The sequence below is a fragment of the Antechinus flavipes genome, chromosome X (assembly GCF_016432865.1).
Source record: "Antechinus flavipes isolate AdamAnt ecotype Samford, QLD, Australia chromosome X, AdamAnt_v2, whole genome shotgun sequence".
In the NCBI taxonomy this organism is placed as follows: Eukaryota; Metazoa; Chordata; class Mammalia; order Dasyuromorphia; family Dasyuridae; genus Antechinus; species Antechinus flavipes.
The window spans coordinates 52,982,777-52,998,034 of record NC_067404.1 but is presented as its reverse complement, the minus strand read 5'-3'; the positions used below and the strand labels follow the sequence as shown (position 1 = coordinate 52,998,034).

The window sequence follows — 15,258 nt, the reverse complement described above, 5'->3', positions numbered from 1 at the left end:
AATATGAACCTTCATCTTAAGGAAGGGCCCTGGGTCAGCTGTATTTTTTCCTAATTCCTCCCTGGCTTTCTTCTGATTTCTTTTCATCATTTCCAAGCAGCCTTCATAACCTGGAAACTACTTTTTTTGACACCATATTCCAGCAGTCTTCTTGTTCTGAAAAGATTCCTCTTCACTTGCAGCACCTTCCTTTGACCGGTCATTTCTACTTAGAATATTCATTTTTTTCAGACCAAAGATTTTATTTACTCATTTCTTGCATTTAGATATTCTTTGATGATATCTTTAGCCTGAGATTCCTTGCCATAGTCCTTAACAACAATGCAACTGCAGCCAACTATTTTATGGTTGTCAGTTTTACAGAGGCTTACCCATTCACCCAGCTTCTTGTTGTCATCAAGCTTGATCAAGTTGATTTGGTGTTCAGCACACAGGGTCTCGACCAATTTTACAAACATACATACATGGGTTCATCACAGTTGGAAACTGAGAACACAAAGACGGGCTTCTGTGAAGCCTATGAGTTAAACCATGAGTTAAATTTCATGAGTTAAACCAGAGCGGATGAGTTTGGTCTTCAGCACTTCTTGTAGAGCAGTGTTAATGTCCATTACACCTCTAGCAGCAATGCCTTCTCCAGCCATGGCAGTGGTTCACAGGTAAAGCTAAATCTTGAAAATGCCCTGGAGCCTTTGCCCTCCCGCTCCACTCAGGGAAAGAGTGGAACATTCATTTTTAAGAAAGGGTCCCCAGACCAGCCATGTTCACTCCTTTATTCCTTTTCAGGTCCAATTACAGCCCTAGTGCTTCTCTCTTTACTTTCACTTCTATTTTCCAGCTTCCCTTTATATGTAGTTTTCCACCATTAGAATGTAAGTTCCCTGAGGGCAGGAACTATTTGTCTTTTTGTTTGTTTTAGTATCCCCATCACAGTGCCTGGGACACACTAAGTGATTAATAAATGCTTGTTAACTTGACTTGACATGTAAATTTGTCATCCACTTGCTTTTCCCTGTGCGGATGGCTTTAGAATGACCATGGATGTCAACACATAAGTAAGGGGAGTTTATATTCCTAACTGCTCCTAAGCTTCAGCCTTCTTGAGGAGATTTGAGAAGCTCCAAAGTTACCTACTTTAACGGTCTGCCATCATGCCTGAAACTTTACCATTATGATATAATTACTATATAATTAGTGTATAGTGATCCTTTTCTTTGCTGACTTCCCCAGTAGCCTGTCTGCTTTATCATTCCCACTTTCTGTTTATTTGCTGCTTCCCTACTGCCTACAAATGTACATCTTCCTCAGCCTTAAGGAACCTCAGCTGATCCATCCCTTTTCACTAATTCTCATCTCAAATCTCTTTTTCCTTTTGTATCTAAACTCTTTTTAGAAAGTTTTCAAAAATAGATGTCTCCACTTCCTTTTCATTTCTTCTTTAAACTCTTCATAGTCTAGCCACTGGCCTTATCATTCAAATGAAACTGTTCTCTCCAATGTTACTGGTGCTCTCTTAATTGCCAAATTTAATTCCTGTTTTCCTTGTTGACCTCTCTGAACCCTTTGATTTTGTTAATCACCCTTTCTTTCTTGATATTTTCCTCTCTAGGTTTCTATGACACTGCTTTCTCCTGGTTCTCTTCCTATCTATTTGACTGCTCCTTCTTGGTCTCTATCAGGTGATGCCTTCTAACTGTGGGTATTCCCCTGGACAGGGCTCTATTCTGGGCCCTCTTCTCTTCTTCCTCTATACCATTTCTCTTGGGGATATTATCAGCTGTCATGGATTCAGTTCATCAAATTCATGCTAATGATTTTCAGATGTCCTTGTCCAGCTGTAGCCTTTCTCCTAAGATCCAGACTCCCATCTCCAATTGGATGTCTCATAGACATCTTATCACAGCGTGTTCAGCCATTCCCCAAGTGATGGCATCCCCTCAGTTTCCAATATTTTGCCACCACAAAAAGGGCTGCTGTGAGTATATACATGTATGTCCTTCCCCCTTTTTAATGATCTCTTTGGGATACAGACCTAATAATGGTACTTCTGCATATGCACAAGATGATTGTTTCATAATCTCCAATTCTTTAACATTACAACTACTAAGTCCTATGTAATTGTGATTGTGGATCCCTGATATTTGAATTGTTTTTTTATGGCCACTTTCAGCATTTTTTTCCTGACCTGACAGTCCTGAAATTTGGCTCTAATGTTCCTTGGGGTTTTTTCCCCCACTCTTTCCTGAGTGATCAATACCTATTTTGACTTCCAGTTTCAGGATATTAGGACAATTTTCCTTAGTAATTTCTAGAAAGATGCTGTCTAAATCTTTTTTTGAACATGGCTTTCAGGTAGCCCACTGATTCTGACATTTTCTCTTGGATCTGTTTTCCATGTCAACTGTTTTTCCCATTGATTGATACTTGATGTCTCAGAGTCATTAGCTTCCACTTGCCCAATTCTAAATTTTTCTCACTTAGTGTTTGTTCTTTTTTTTTTTTTCATTTGGTCAATTTATTTTTAAGGAGTTGTTTTCTTGAGTGAATTTTTGTATTTCTTTTTCTATTTGGCCAATTCTACTTTTTAAAGCAGTTTTTTCCTTTTTCTAAGATGTTGACTCTTTTTTCATAATTCTCTTGCATCACTCTCATTTCTTTTCACAATTTTTCTTCTACCTTTCTTCTTTGATTTTTAAGCTTTTTGGAGCTCTTCCATGAGTTCTTTCTAAACTTGAGACCACTTCCCTTTTTGCTTTGGGGTTTTATTGTGGGTATTTTGAAACTATTGTCCTCTTCTAAGTTTGTGTCTTGATCTTCCCTGTCACCATAACTTTTTTGGTTTTTTTTTTTTTTTTGCTCATCTTTTTTGGCCTTTTTCCTTTTTCTTAAATTTGAGCTGTACTCCTGGAGTAAAAGGGGCACTGTCTTAGGCTTTTTGTGCTAGGGGATGTAAGCCCTTTTGAGTCCCACAATGACCCTGTAAAGTTGATATTATTCCCATTTTATATATGGGGAAACTGAGGCTGAGAGAGGTTAAGTAATTTTCCCAAAGATTGGTTCAGTCAGGCAACAAATATTTGTTAAGTACTATGTGCCAGTTAAGTGCTGGAGGTATAAATAGAAGCAAAAAGACAATTCCCTACCCTTGAAGACTTCACGTTCTCACGAAGGAATACATGACCCCAAGGGACATGATCTTGAAAGCCAGGGAGTCAGAAGCAAAGCCAGGAGAAGAATGAAGGATGACCAGCCTGGGCCTCTTCCAAAAATAGAGGAACTTTCAGGGTTGCAGAGATGTTCCATCTTGAAATGGCAGCTGAAGGGCAAAAATCTAGAGTCACAAGCAAAGCCAGGAGAATCATAGCTAGTAAGTTTTAAAGGTAAGATTTGAACCCTGGTCTTCACAATTCTAATGCTAATATTGTGTTTATTATACCACCTAGTTGTCTCAATAATGCCTTCCTTATTCTACCTTTCCAAATCTTATCCATCATTCAAGGTCTAGCCCAAAGCCCAATTCCTCCTCTCAAAAACTTCCTTTAACCAATCCTAGCCCAGAGTGACCTTCTTTTCCTAAAATGTCCTCTAGTCTTTCCTGTGTACCACTCTTGGAAATTCATTTGTAGGCCCTTACGGTTAACTCTGTCATATCTTCCCAATAGAATATAGTTCCTTGAGGGGTAGGATCTATTTTCTTTTTGACTTTCTGTGTATACCTAGAACATGGAACACAGTATGACAAACGATTTTCCCAATGTCAAAACTCAAGCTCTCTCACCTTGCCTTGAGCCCCAGTGGTCCACTAGGATTTTTTTCCAGGCCTGCTTCAGGATGTGATGGGGTTTGAAGCCCACACATTGGAAGAAATGCTTTTCCTGCTGAGCATGTTCTCCTCCAGAAAGTGGTAATTCATTTGGACTAATCAGATTAGTTATACTTGTTAGCTCCCTTTTCATTAAGCCTGGTGTAATAACTGCCATTTGAACAAGGGACAGGCTGTAAGGTGCTGTCATAATGAGTGTGACAGGAGGAAAAGGAAAAAAAAATCACCTTCTCGTGGGAAGCCAGCTGGTGACACTTCGGAAATGAGAAAATCTAGCAGCAGGGTCCAGAGCCTGAATATGTGGCAGAAAAGGAATTTCAAAATTAATATCCTCTTGCTATAAAAGGCCACCCGAAGACTATGACCTTCTTGAAGGTGTGACTCTTGCCTGATTTTTCAGAATCAGAAGACCTGCATTTTGCCATTTACTATCTCTGTGAGCTTGAGCAGGGCATTTCACACCTTCCCCATTCTATTTTGTCTTAGGTTCCCTTACATGTTCAATTTTCTATTTTCTCCTCTCTTTCCAATTCTGTCATTGTGTGCCTCACTGAACTCTCTGTGATGCAGAGCAGGTGTTGTTGATCTGTGCTAGTAGAGGGAATTAAAAAAAAATCAGGTCCATTCCCTTCCTGTAGTGCTAAAACCATTCTCCCTCACCTGTTTCCTTTCTCTCCTTCTTTCTTACCCTAAATATGGCAAAGTTCAAACCCAACATGTTCTTCCATGCAATTGACCCTTTCCCATGGAGCTCGTATCATATATCATAGGAGGGGTTCAAGAGAGAAGGATTTTGGTGGAGAAGATAGTCATAGAGCAGATTTCTCTAGGAGCGGAGAGGCTCATCTCATCCTATTTCATGTACTCTGTGACCCAACCAATCTGGACAAACTTGTCATTCTCCCAATACATCCCATACTTTTCCAATTCTGGGTCTTTGGTCACACTATTCCTTCTGCCCAGAATAGCTTCTCCCCAGAAGGTGTACTCCCTAGTGCCGACCAGAAGTCTTACTCTTCCATTAAGGATCCAACTCAGGTACCATCAAATCCCAACCCCTATTTTTAAAAATTCCTGCCTTTACTCTGCCATCTTGGCTCCCCTTCCTCCCTTTTTCTTAAAAAAGAAGAAAACTGAAGGTTATAGGGAGGAAGTAATTTGGGCAAGATCACACACAAGATCCTAGGTCTAGACCTAAGAAAGAACTTCAAGGCTCCCCAGTGCAATCTTCTCATTTTACAAAGAAGGAAAGAAGTCCAGACAGGAGAGAGAACACCCAAAATCCCATTAGTATTGGGTGGTAGAGCCAGGATTTGAAATAGGGTCACCCAATCCAGTACTCTCTCTACCTTACTAAACTAAAGGCCTAAGTTAGTACTGGCATGGGCAACCATGGTTATGGTTCATTTGGAAGTCAAATACTCCTTCTGTTGATAAAATCTCACCAGAGAAATGCTGATGGCTACATTGCCTCTGTTTCCCAGCTTCATCTCTCACACATCCTTTCCCTCCAACAAGGAAATCCTTCCTTGCCAATGATGTATTTGGAACCACATACTTTCAAGGCTATGTCTGCCAAAGGCAGAACCAACCTTCAAGAGGTTGTTTGATGGGGAAAACCAGGGTTTGGCGAACTACACACATGGTTTACGCCCCTCATGATAAAAAATAATATTTATAATAGAAGCCAAGAAGTCAGCCAGCCAATGACAGGACTATCTAACACCCTCCAAGATTTACAAAGATCTTTCTCTATAATATGTTCAATTACTCTTCATGGCCCCATTTAGGGTTTTTTTTTAATCTTGGCAAAGATAATGAAGTGACTTGCTATTTCCTTCTTTGGCTCATTTTATAGATGAGCAGATTGAGGGAAAGGGGGGGAAGTGACTTGCTCAGGGTCACACAGCCAGGAATTGTCTGAGGTTGAATTTGAACTCAAGAACATGAGAATTTCTGACTCCAGGCTGGCACTTTATCCACTGTGTCACCTAGTTGCCTGTATAATGGCAGGTAATGCAAATAATATAGTCCTATTCTATCAATGGGCAAATTGAGGCTTATAGAAAGGAAGTGATTTCCCAAAGGTCAGATGCAAGATTCAAATCTTAGTGTTTGATGTTCTTCACCCTACACCCTGCTGCCTCTCAGATTGTTGTTTGCCTTTTGTTCTTGAAGAGGACCATGACCTCAGGGAGATGATGCTATGACATTCAAGTGAATTGGATTTAAGTAAGGGAGGACTGGGCAAGGTAACCTGTCTCAGTTTCCTCCCTACAACCAGCTGGATCAAGTAGCCAGATATAGATCAGGACAGCTAGAAATGGCCCCGGATAAAACAAAGGTAAAAACAATACAAGGGTCAACCCTCCAGGAGCTGTTAGTAGACTGGCCTTCAGTTTGTAGAAAAAATTACTTAATGTCTATCATAAAGACAAAAGGGGCTTTAGAACATCAGATGTTCAAGCTTTCAGGGACTTAGTAAAATGAACAATAGATTGTCAGAGTTGGAAGAAAGGATCCTTAGGTCAGAGAATGTCTGAGCTAGAAGGGACATCGGCACTCACAAGAAAGGGCCAGAAGAGACCTTAGAACAGAGAATCCTGAATGTTTGACCTAAAAAGGACTTTAGACCCCAGAATGTCAATACTAGAAGTCAAGAAGCATTTATTAAGCACCTACTATGTGCCAGGTATTGTGATAAACCCTGAGGATACAAGAAAGGAAAAAAATTCCAAACCAGTCCTTATTCTCAAGGGGTTCACAATCCAATAAGGGATCTGATAGAGGCTTTCATATCTGATCCTGGAGGTAATAGGGAGACCCAGGGAGGGGGAATTACTTGTACAAGATCACAAGTCATAATATACGCAAGCTTTTCCATCTCCAACACTCCATAGCACTCTCTGCAGGCAATGCTCACCATTAACCTTTTATCATTAATTATCTCCCCTTCTAGACCAGAAGCCCTATAAGGACAAGGATCATTTGCCATTTATGTCTATATCCTCCTCGATACCAATTTGGCATCTTGGAAACATGATGGGTTTAGCTATTTGTTTAACCCATGCACGAGTAGAACAGATTGGCTAGGGGAGGGTAGAGGAGGGGAGAAGGGCTAGCTAACTGAATGAACAAAGCTCTGAGAATTGGGTTCACAGCTGAGTCTTATATCTAGCTTCAGGCAACCAGAATCATACATGAGAATGGGGAACAACTTCATTTGAGCCTTGGTTCTCTAGACAAACTAAAGGATAGTTACGTTGCCTTTGTAGGAAAAGACCAGCCTAATCTACATGGAGCATATGTTATTTCTACCACATCTAGGCAAAACACATCTGGCCTTATTGCTTAGTTCTATGGACACTGCTTGTTGGGAAGGATGCTGATAAGCTGAAGAGGGTCCTAAGATGGGTTATCAGAGTAGTAAGTCTTCAGGATCATCATGTTTCATATGTAGCCATGAAAAGTCAAAGCCGAGCCAGTGGATAACTGATATATTTCAGCTGTAAGATTCATTGAAGGAATGAACATGGCCTGCAGGATTCCAAGATGACAAAGGGCGGCTCTGGAGAACCACTGCAAATGATGTTCCTCCCAAGTTCTCCCAAATTCTCCCAGCTTCAAGCTGGGGCTTCATGCCCCATTAGTTGTGTCTATGGAGGGCAAGAAGTTGTGAGACTTTAGCAGAGAATGCTCTTATACTAAGAAATATTCTGTTGATGTACCTTATTAGAGAAAAATCTTGCCACCTAATTTGGCTCATGGACAGTCTTTTTGTATTTGATTAGTTTTTGGGGGCAGCTTGACCCTTGGAAACCTCCTATGGCATCTCTGGATGAGAGGAGAAGTGTCCCAGTCCCGGACTCATATGTTCAAAAGGGAATCTGCCCCCTACCACAAACTATGTCCCCTTCCTTATTGTTATATAGTCGTGTCCAGCTCTTCACGGTTTTCTTGGCAGTGATTACCTGAGTGGTTTGCCATTTCCATCTCCAGCTCATTTCACAGATGAGAAACTGAGGCAAACAGAGGGAGGTGACTTTACCTCAGCAAAAAAGAGAAAAATCACCATCCTTCTAGTTTCCCAGGCTCACAACTTTGACCATATTTGACCCATTCTCTCTTCTTCCCATAATTCTAATCACTTTTTAAGTCTAGTCATTTTGACTTTGTTAATGTCTCACTCGTCCATCCCTTTCCCTCCACTTTGCACAGTCTCCACCCTGAGTCAGATCCTCATTACTTCTCATTGGGATTACTGCAGTTGCCTCTCAGCTGATCTCTCGGCCTCATGTCTCTTCCCTCTAAATTATCAAAGTAACTTTCCTAAAACACAGGTTTAACCACATCCATCCATCAATAAAGCGCCGAAATTTGCTCTTACTTTCAGGATCAAATACAACTAGCAATGCATTTAGCATTTAAGGCTCTTCACAGCCTGTCTCCAAGCTACCTTGCAGGGTTTATTATACACTCTCCTTCCTGAACTGTCAGGTCCAGTCAAACTTGCTGTTCTACATGCTCTACATCTGTGTTTTTGCACAGATTATCCTCCATGCTTAGAAGGTGCTTCTTCCTCACTTTGACCTCTAAGAATCCCAGGTTTCCTTGAAGACCACGTTCAGGCACCCTTTTCCATGTGAAGCCTTTGCTGATTCCTACTATTTTGACTATCGTTACCGCCTTCCTTTCAATGTCTCATCCAATAGAATATAAACTCCTTGGGGATGGGAGATGTTTAGAGTTTGGTTGATTGGTTTTTGGTCCTTGCATGTCAGTGTCTAACAGAGAGTAGATCCTTAATAGATTCTTGTGGAGAGATGAATATTTCTTCCTTTTTCATAGCTATATTCACTGTGAGAACTAAGAGATGTACCCTTCACCATGGTTCTCACTTGTATTCACTGGTTAGGTTAACCTACCACATATATACAACCCCCCCACCCTCTATATTTATTCTCAGTTCCAATACCTATTTACTTTATCATTCCATTCTTTCCTCAAACTTCCCTAATGTACATCTGTTCTGTATCTTATCCTGCCCTTATTCGCACCCCAACACGTGTCTTCTATCTCTGAGCTTGCCTATGATTGCCACTGCCACCACTTCTTCCTCCAAATACACTAATGCCCTCAAATTGTACATGGTGTTAATGGTATCCCTTGCAGATTGTCCTACTCTCGATGTCCCGGACATATCATATTAGTGTTAGAGCCAACAATATGCTCCTAGAAGGCAGAAGTTGGGTCACTGGGATTGTTGTAATCAGGCCTCAGCCTACCGTAGCTGTGATGCAGACAAAAGACAAATCCCCAGGGATGGTACAGACTGCATAGCAGATGGATGTCCCAGCAAGCCAAGCATACCACATGTTAGCTCTCCCTCTTCATTTTGAGCCCATATTCACTCTTGCCCTGAAATTCTGTGTTTACTCTGAGCCCCAAATACTTCTCTGGGGAAGCCATCTGTTCTTACCTGGCTTATAGAGAGTCAGAGCCATGGATTTGAGTCTATGGGCCCCTAATACTTCTTGGGGGATGCCATTGATTCTTATGTGGTTTGTGGAATGATTCTGTGTTGGTCCACACCCTCCTTAACCTTGTGCACTTGCCTTCATTCCTAATGGATTCTCTCTCCTGTCTCTCTACTAGCTCACATGACCCCTAATACACATCTATGCCCCTTAATGCCTATCTCCTGTGTGGCCCTCTTTCTCTTCTCCCTTGATCTTAATATTTATTTTCAATGAGGTGCTACACTTACCCTTGGCTCTAGGAATTGTGTTCTGAGCCTTTGCTCTTACACTGAGCCTTCCTATAATGCACACGGGCCCTAAACATTAGCTTTACCTGTAACCCTAAAACCATCTGGCCTGCAACTTCATGCTTAATCACAGCTTCTCCACTAGACAAGTGTTCTGAGAGGGCCAAGAGGAGAAGATTACAAAAGCAAGTGAGAGGAGGAGAAGGAGGAGAGAGCTATCTCATTTTACAAGAATGAAAGAAAGGGTATAACTAAAAATGCTTCCTTGAGAGAAGAGATCTACATTTGTTGTGTCAGAGAGATATCTTACAATGAGCTCCATTTAGAGCACATTTGCCCTTTGGGAGACTTTTGAGAAAGGGTTGCACCTCTCTGGACAGCATCCCATCCTAGGAGAGGAGATACAGGGACTTCCAAGTTACGGTGCTAGAAGCTAGGCTAACATAGTCTTAGAATTGAAACTGATCATGCCTTAAAGATAATGGATAAGATCAAGTCTCCTGGATAATGACTACCCTACAACATAATTTCTCTATAATATTGTTTATCTCGTGAATTGTTGTTATATTTAAGACTGAGCCACAACAGAAAAAAAAGATGGGGATAAGATCTATAAAATTAATAACCTAGAAATTTCTTTTTAATAGTATTTTATTTTTCCAAATACATGCAAAAGATACTTTTCAACCCTCACCTCTGCAAAATTATGTGTTCCAAATTTTTCTCCTTCCCTCTCTCTCTTTCCCCCTCCTCCCTTCCCAAGACAGCAAGCAATCTGATCTAGGTTAAACATGTAACTCAGAAATTTCTAAGAGCAAGGCAGAAAAAAAGGAAGGATGGAGTAAAGTCGACAAAGGTAGAAATTGAATAGAAGAGGGAGCTCAAACCTGATACTTCAGAAGCTTTATCCTTATGGGGAGCACAGCAAGGAAAAAAAGGAATAAGTATGATTCTGAGAATAAAAGTCAGAACCAGCTGGAAGATAAAAGGAATGAGGAGGAATACAAAGCACTGCAGAATTATTTAAAAATAAGAGATTGGAGAGAATGAGTTGAGAAAAGGTTTTGAATCATTTACTTAACCTGACAGGGTAAAGAAAGGGACCAAACACAGAAAGGAATAAATAGGTAGATTAGATTAAAAGAATTTAGGATTGGATGGGTGGATTGAATGGGAGCCAAGAGGCAGGAGAAAGCTCGTGAGAATGGACTAGGATGAAAGTATTATAACCAGAACTAATTGCAGGGACCTAAAGTACTTGCTTAAAAGAGGAAGGGGATAAAAATAAATATGAAATAAATAAATGGAGGACTATATAAGTCAAACAGTAATAATTTGAAATGTGAATGGATTGAACCATCCAATAAAATAAGATTAGCACAAAATGCATAGGAAAACAAAACTGAACAATCTGCTCTATGCAATTAACAAACCACAAAATAAACACACATATGGAATTGAATGATATATAATCCATATTCCACATATGGAATGAAAATGAGAGGCTAAAACAAAATTTAGTAAGCATTAGTTGATCCTAAAAGGGGAGAAGTTGTGATCATATAATTAGACTGTGAAAACCAGTCAAGTTTAATAATTAGAAAAACAAAAAAGATTCCAAATTATCATAAAAGAGAACAAATATGAGAAATTAGAGAAGTCAATATAACAGAAACCAAAAGACCCATAGAATTGGTGAACAATATTAAAATTTAATCCTTAGAAAAGACTAACAAAATTGATAAGTCTTTAGCTAACCTGATCAAAAAGAAGAGTAAGGAATAATCAAATTACTAAAACAAAAAATGAACAAGATAAAATCATAATAGAGAGAAATAAACAGAAATATCATCAGTGCTTACTATACTACAATAGAATGCCAGAGTAACTCATAATTAAAAAGAAATAAGATGAATCACACAAATATAAAATATACAAATTTACAGAACAAGAACTGAAAGTCTTAAATAATTCAAACTTAGTAAATCAAAAGGAAGAAAACATAAAAATCTTGGCCCATCTAGGTTTAAAGGTGAATACTATAAAATGTTTAAAAGGCAATTAAAAATCTATGCTAAACAGAGTCGTCTCAAAAACTGGGGAAAAAATCCACTATATCATACTACTTCATTGGGGCGGGTATAATTCTGATACTGAAACTAGGGAATGGTGAAGAAAAAGAGTATAGACTTATAAAATATAAACCATTTAAATGAAATCTTGGTGAAAAAAAGATGGCAAAAATACATTAAAATTATTCAATGTGACCAAGTTGGATTTATACAACATTCATTTATGCTGAAAACTTTACTAAATAAGGGTATACAATGGTTATTTAAAAATGAAAATAGCCTAAGAGAAAATAACATGTAAGAGGCAGAGTGTTGTATTGGACAGTGGATTAGCTACAGAGTCAGGAAGATTTGGGTCGGCATCCCACCTCTGATGCATTCTGAATATATAAACCAGGTAAGTGCTCAAGTAATTCTCTAAGACTGAGTGGTAAAGAAGTTGCCAATTATAAGAGATTTTCTCAGGGAGAGTTCACTGAATTAGTGAAATCACAAGTCCAGAAAAGTATGTATATCTGAAACAAAAAGCTAGAATTATGCACCATTGTGAAACAGAGAAGTGATGCAAAGATGTCTCCCTTCTAGAGTAATGCGAAAGAATTCTAGAAATGTTAATTGATAACAATAAGAAATTAAAGCCATAAACATTGTCAGGGGGATTAAAAAAAAGATTGCTATTTGCTGCTGACATGATGAATTATTGGGAGAATCAGAAAAGAAACTGAGTGGTGCAATTATTAACTTCAATGTAGTAGCAATATATGAAATAAATCCACCCAAACCAACAGTATTTCTAGGCAGGAATAATCAAACTCAGGGAAAATAACATTTAAATTAATTATAAAATGTATAGAATATATGGGAGTGAATCTACTAAGATGCTCAAGATTTACATAAACATAACAATAAAATATGCTTTAAAGAAAGAGAGTAACAAAAAAGAAAGAGAGTGATTCATGACTTAAGGTTGGATTATGCTTACACCATAAAAAATGATGATGCTATCCAAACTAATGAATAGATTTAGTGCTCTACCAAACTATGAGTAATTACTTTATAAAGCTTGACCAAAAATACTAAGCAAATTCATTTGAAGGAACAAATAACTATTCTAGAATCTCAAGGAAAATAGCATTTTCAATACATAGGAAGAAAGGAGGGGAATAGCACTTCTTGACTTCCAATTATATTACAAACCAGTTATGATTAAGATTTGGGGCCTGGTTACAAAACAGAAAAGGTCAGTAGAACAAATAAGATGAGGAATAATCAAAAATAAGTGAGCTCAACCCCATGTTTATATATATATATATAAACTGATATATAATGTGTGGAAGAACTAATTTCTCAAGAACTACTGGGAAAACTGCAAAACACTCCAGTAGAAATTGGATTTAGACCAACATCTGATACCATCAAGAAGTTTAAAACGGATATGTGATTTGAATATTAAATGTCATGCTATTGAAAAATTAGAAGCAAACAAGATCAGATACCTTTTATCATTAGGCTTGGGGGAGAGTTCTTAATTAAATCACAAAAGATTAAATAGATAATTTTAATTACATGATATTGAAAGACTTTTATATGAATAAAATCAGTACAGCTAGGATAAGAGGAGAAGTAGTCAGTTGGGAAAAATCTTTGCATCAAATTTCTCTGATGAGAGTCTGATATTCAAAAAACATAAATAACCATAAGAAACATATAAGACCAAGAGATATAATTTCTGATTGCTAGATAAAGGGTAAGGAAAAAAAAAAAAAACTTTCTCAAAGAAGAATGGCAAACTCTTAACCATTTAAAAGACTGTTCCAAATCATGAATAATGAGAGAAATGCAGATCAAAAGAACTTTGAGGTTTCACCCTCTCTCCATGCAAAGATGATAAAAGATGGGAATAATCAATGATAATGAGACTATGTATAGAAAAGCATGCAGATATATTGCTCAGAGCACTATAAACTGGTTCATCCATTTTGAAAAGCAATTTGCAATTATTCCAACAAAGTGATTAAAATGCTCGTACCTAGAGATCCCACTAATACTAGGCATATACATTCAGGGAGGTTAAAGATAGAAAGAACATCCCATATAAACCAAAATGTTAATAACAGATTTTTTTGGTAGAACAGAATTGAGAAATAAATTAAATTCCCATTAAATAGAGAATTACTAAAAATTACAGTATGTGAATGTAATGAAATGTTAACTGTGATGTGTGAAAGAATAGCAAAATTTCAGAGAAGCCTGAGATTTATATGAACTGTGGAGTAAGCAGAACCAAGAAAACAATGTTGCCTCAGAGTCTGGTATCTCATCCTGCCAGGTGATCCTCAAGATCTCTTTAAGACAATTCAAATGGAAGTGATTCAGTTTCCTGTCATGGTGCTGGTAAACTGTCCAGGTTTCATAGGCAGACAACAGTAAGCTGTGTAAACCTTCAGTTTGGTAGTCAGTCTAATACATCTCTTCTCCCACGTGTAAATGGGAGGAACAAAAAAACTCAAACTGAATGTCATATATCATTATATAAATGTCAACCAAGCATGACCACAGATAAGAGATCACCAAGGGAAGTAATATAGGGAGAAAAAAAGGGTCCGAGACAAAACTCTGTGGGCCACATAATTAGGGGTATGATCTGGATGAGGATCCAGCAAAGGAGACTGAAAAGGAGAGGTCAGATAGGAGGAGAACCAGGAAAGAGTAGTGTCTAAAAAACCTATAGAGTAAAAGGAAATTGACAGTATTGAAGGCTTCAGAGAGGCCAAAGAGAATGAGGTTTGAGAAAAGACTATTGGCTATAGCAACTAAAAATCATGGAATAACTAAGCAAGAAAATCCAGATTAGTTCAAAAGAGAAATAATGTCCGCCCCCCCGAAGCAATTGGGGCTAAATGACTTGTCCAGGGTCACATGGCTAGGAAGTGTTAAGTATCTGAGATCAGTTTTGAACTCAGGTCCTCTTGACTTCAGGGGCTGGTGGTCAATCTACTGCACCACCTAGCTGCCCCAATAATGTTTTTAAAAGATGAAATAAGGAATCATTTTAGATTGATAGAGCCCTTAAAATAGAATTTTTAAAAATGCAAATAGCAAGGGAGAAAAAATTTAACAGTAGAGTATATCTCATTCTCCTCCTTGTTCTAGTCCTACCCCCTCTTCTCCTCTTCTTCTTCCTCCTCCTTCTTTGAAAATCCAATGCTTTTATCCACATTCAGTCTCCATAGTTCTCTCTCTGGATGCAAATGGCTCTTTCCATCTATTGGAATTGCCTTGAATCACTTCATTGTTGAAAAGAACCAAGTCCATCACAGCTGATCATCACATAATCTTGTTGTCATGTACAATGATCTCCTGGTCCTGCTCATTTCACTCAGCATCAGTTCATATAGGTCTCCCCAGGGCTCTCTGTATTCATCCTGCTGGTCATTTCTTACAGAACAATAATATTCCATAACATTCATTTACCATAACTTATTCAGCCATTCTCCAGCTGATGGGCAGCCACTCACTTTCCAGTTTCTAGCCACTAAAAACAGGGCTGCCACAAACATTTTTGCTATACAGGTCCCTTTCCCTCCTTTAAGATC

At 38.5% G+C, this 15,258-nt stretch overlaps 1 pseudogene; it reads right to left on the bottom strand.

Moving 5' to 3' along the window:
* Positions 1-245: 245 nt before the first annotated feature.
* Positions 246-644, bottom strand: LOC127543144 (40S ribosomal protein S12-like; annotated as a pseudogene).
* Between the last annotated feature and the right edge of the window lie 14,614 nt (positions 645-15,258).